General features: G+C 34.9%; 1 long non-coding RNA gene across 1 annotated transcript; it reads left to right on the top strand.

Moving 5' to 3' along the window:
* The first annotated feature begins 2,014 nt into the window (after positions 1-2,014).
* On the top strand, positions 2,015-3,533 carry LOC143054819 (uncharacterized). The gene is made up of 2 exons (XR_012971834.1): positions 2,015-2,244; positions 2,945-3,533. It is a non-coding gene; the product is annotated as an uncharacterized LOC143054819 (long non-coding RNA).
* Positions 3,534-4,762: the final 1,229 nt, after the last annotated feature.

Below are 4,762 nucleotides of genomic sequence, written 5' to 3'. Positions count from 1 at the left end.
TGTTTGATGATGGCACAGAGATTTCATGTATTTGTCCACCAGAAGCAACGAAACAACAGCGAAAAAACACAATTACCAATGAGACAAACTTACTGGTGTAAAGTAAGCCGTCGATAACAGCCGGTGCTGATATTCAAGAGTACAGCAATGTTCGTATAGATATTTAAAGGCAAATTTGGGATCCTTGAATTTTGTGTTCGTAAAAAAGGCGAAGAAATATTTACATACAATGTACATGGCAGTGTTAACAAAATCTATAAGTATTTTTGTTGGTCACATTTCAGTATATGGGACTTCCAAACTGTTCCCTTTTTTTTAAGGTAGTGAAGTCAGCAACTGTAGTTTCAATTTGTTCGTTTTTTAACGGGTTCGGACATTTGCCAAACGGAATAAAATCATTACAGCTGATTTCTTAGACCTGCAAAGTAAAACTTTGGTTGCTTAATTGCTTGCTTTGTTTGTATAGTTGTTTATACAAGCTTTGAAAATAAGATTGACATCTTTAAACAATATATATATATATATATATATATATAGGCATAGTTTAACTTGTATATTTTATATTTTGTACAATATACAAACAAAGCAAACAAGCTCACCAAAGTTTTGCTCCACATGCATTAGGAAATAAGCTGTAATGATTTTATCCATATGTATGTGCCACAAGGTGGAAAATTTGATATGTTTTGAGAAAATTGGAGCGTTGGATCTATAATAAAAAGGAAGATGTGGTATGATTGCCAATGAGACAGCTGTCCATAAGAGACCAAAATGACACAGAAATTAACATTTATAGATCACCGTACGACCTTCAACAATGAGCAAAGCCCATACCGCATAGTCAGCTTTAAAAGTCCCCGATATGACAATGTAAAACAATTCAAACGAGAAAACTAACGGCCTTAATTATATAAAAAAAACAAATGAACGAAAAACAAATATGTAACACATAAATAAACGACAACCACTGAAATACAGGCTCCTATACAATATAATTTTTTTTTATGGGATAGATTTCTTCTCCTTTTATATATTTAATTGGGCCGGTTTTTTTTGGGTTTTTTTTTGTTGTTTGGATTGTTTTACACAAGTAATTTTTGGGTCATTAATAGCTTACTTTTCAGCATTGGACCTATGACTGCTTACTTTACTAAATTATGTCTTTGTTGGAAAGATGTCTCATTTGGCACTCATACCTCATCTTCTTATTTCTATATACAAAGCACGTTTTAGAAAAAAAATAATAGGTAATATGGCACCCACTATGATCCAGAGACTTTTAATATTGGAGATATTTTACATATGTCAACAGGACAGCAGCCGAACGATAAAAAAAACTCTGAGGTATATTTTGTGATAAAATTAGCAACAAACGGATATTATCGATGGATGAAACTATAAAAAATGTATTGAGCTATATACCGTACCCGCTCAGTGGCGGATCCAGGGGGCGGGGGTTCCGGGGGATGAACCCCCTATTTTTGGACGATCAGTGCATTTGGATGGGGACATGTAGTTGGAACCCCCTCCCCTTTTGTCCAGGGTTAGGATCCCCCTTTTTAAAATGGCTGGACCCGCCCCTGCCGCTTTCATAACACTTCTTTTTAGCATACTGAATATTATGATGTTCTTACTATTAGTTCAGGTCCTGATAAAAAAAAAATACACATTCAGTACAGAAAGAAGTGTTTCAATGAAAGTTTCGTGTTTTTCTAGGCAGAAATGATTTTGCAATGCCATTATACAGGTTTAAAAGAGCTCAAATGATTTTCTTACTGGACAGTGGTCACTTCATTGGATATTTCACTGTGTCATGTCGTGAAATTAATGCAGGTTCAATTCATAACAATGCACAAAACCGGTTCAACTACTTTTGCAAAGCGAAAAAGAAAGTCGAATCGTGAAGCCAATAAACAATATTTTTTTAATCTGAGCATGCAAATTGAAGATTACGTTATATATTTTACATTAAATATATTTGCAGAATAAAAACTTTGGTAATGAGAGTCCCAGACAAAAGGATTTAAAATCTACAATTTTAAAGCCCGTTATCCATTGGGTACAAACTCGAAGATTTTAATTTGGGCAGGTGGTGGTTCACTGTTGGGTATTTAACATTTGTGTTTATTAGTTTGATCGCAACCTCGCTTTGGTCTTTTCGAAATACGTCGGCAAGATTGCAGCAGACGAAAATTGGACGAGAAAATAATCTTCTTAAAAAAGTTGAAATAACACCTGAAATAGGTTTGATAAAGGGCTATAAGTTTATTTTGATATACGATAAAGACGGATTGATATCGATTTAATCCCGATGTCTTGAAATTTTAGTTAAAAACGACATTTAAAAACATACAAAAATTTAATGTGCAAATGAATGTCGAATTTAAGTAAACGGTCACAGCCAAAAATAAATCAAACCAAGATTGTGTTAGACATTATATTTTTATGCAATTTGAAAATGTGAAGGAATTTATAACTGTTATTGCCGTACTTTAGTGATATAAGGGGTTTTCAAATCAACCAAATATTTTCACAATGAAATTTTGAAATAGCTTATTGTCAGCATATAAATTGATGCAGTCGATAACTTAGTTCATCTAAATACAGGACAAAAATGAGCAAAAAGTTGAGTGTTTCGACTCTATTTATTGACAAACTTGTAATGACAAACTTCCGGTTAACGGTGGGCATAAAAACCGGAACCGGCTTTGATAAACTCGTATGTTTCGGATTTGCACAAATGGCAAAACAATCATTTTAGTAAGTAGTAATTGATTCTTAGTTTATATATCCTGAGAATAACACGAAAGAGCAAACTATAGGCATATAATCGGAGAGAGATTTGTGAAATACGAATGTTTTTGGATATTCACTTTTAATATTTTATATATATATATAAGGTAAAGCACATGTATTTGAATGAAGATAACACATACACTTTAAGTTTCAGATCATGTATAGGAGGTCCGGCAGAAAAAGGGTGCCGACAAGCAGGGCAAATAATGGAGGCGCAGCGGCTGCTGCAAAGAAGTCGAAACAGCAACAGGAAGAGGCGACTGCTAAAATTGCAGATAGATTACCTAGAACAAGTGGAACACCACCTGTACAGCTCGGCTCAAACACAGTGACAACTAATGTACTACCACACAGTCCAATAATGATCCCAGCAACACTGCCAGCAGAAACAATTTACCCTGCTCCAGGTAATACAACATTACACCAACCCCTAATTAACACAGGTTATGCCTTACCCATTGAAACGGTTAAGGCGTCAGATGACATAGCGCGAAACGTATCGCAAAATGTCAAACAAAAAGTAATAAATGGGGAATATGTAGATATGGGCAGTTTGTTAAATAATTCACAAAACATAACAGGAGTGAATCAAACACTTACATTTAATCAGGGACAGATTATATTACAACCTAAGCAACAGGATACAAGAATTAACACAATAGGTATATGGACGGATGCCTTTTTAATATATATCAGTATTTATTGTACTATACATACATCTCAGTTCCAAGAACTGTTGAAGTATATGCAAACTGTCAGGTTAGGGGCTAAACGCTATGCAGGTTTAGGATGGAAATTGTATGATGAACAGTTTAGACTACGTAGATCACAGGAGCCTGCTGGATCCTGGTCTGTCATAGACACTGAGCTATGGTTATTGTATATGCAACCAGCAGGTCCAATTAATGGGCCAGAGTTCAATATTGCACAAAAACCAACAAACAATTTTCTTAAATGCTATGCATATAATTATAATGGGACGTGCACCCAACAATATTGCACATACAAACATGCTTGTTTAAAATGCAGTGGGGTACATCCGGTTATATATTGCACTAATAGCAAAGTGACTAACTCTAATAATCCTCAGTCACCTGGGATTGTTCAGAGATTCAGATCAGCCCGGCCTCAAGCACCACAAAAAACAGCATCTAATTTTCAACCCTTTGCACCTAGGCAAATGCAAAATAACACAAGATTCCGTTCTCCTGGAGCATTTATGGGACAAAGGCAAAACCCCAGTCAAAATTAAATCTTTATCTTTAAATCTGTCAAATTATGAAAACAAAACTGATGCAGCAATGTTATTATTGGGATTTATAGAGGGGTTTAGATTAAACTATACTGGTCCAAGGATCTCGAGTTTTGCAAGCAATCTCATTTCGGCAGAAGTTCACAAAACTGAAACGAATTTAAAATTACAAAAAGAAGTGCATCTTGGTAGAATGTTGGGCCCCTTTTCAAAAATACCAATTTCAACTTTAAGAATATCTCCTATTGGGGTAGTTTCAAAAAATGACGGTGGATGGCGTCTTATAACTCACTTGTCATATCCTCTAAACTGGAGTGTGAATGATTTCATTGATCCAGAAATTTGTAAAGTAAAGTATTCTTCTTTTGATAAAGTGGTTGGGATGATCTCTGAATTAGGAAATAACGTGCTTTGCGCAAAAATGGACATTAGTCAGGCCTTTAGAATTTTATTGGTTCACCCAGCTGATTTTGACCTTCTGGGAATTTTCTTTGATGGGAAATATTATATTAATAAATGTCTGCCTGAAGGCTGTTCTATATCATGTGCCCTCTTTGAAAAATTTGCCACTTTTTTGCATAAAACAGTTGCATTGAAAGCTGGCATTGAGACTTTAGACCACTATTTGGATGACTTTTTCTTTGCTGGTGAAAGTTCAACGGATAATTGTACCATTTTGATGGACACTTTTAATGAAGTATGTAGTCAGCTAGG

The sequence above is a fragment of the Mytilus galloprovincialis genome, chromosome 12 (genome assembly GCF_965363235.1).
Source record: "Mytilus galloprovincialis chromosome 12, xbMytGall1.hap1.1, whole genome shotgun sequence".
NCBI classification, from domain to species: Eukaryota; Metazoa; Mollusca; class Bivalvia; order Mytilida; family Mytilidae; genus Mytilus; species Mytilus galloprovincialis.
The sequence above is the reverse complement of the archived record's forward strand: the minus strand, read 5'-3'. Positions and strand labels throughout refer to the sequence as shown.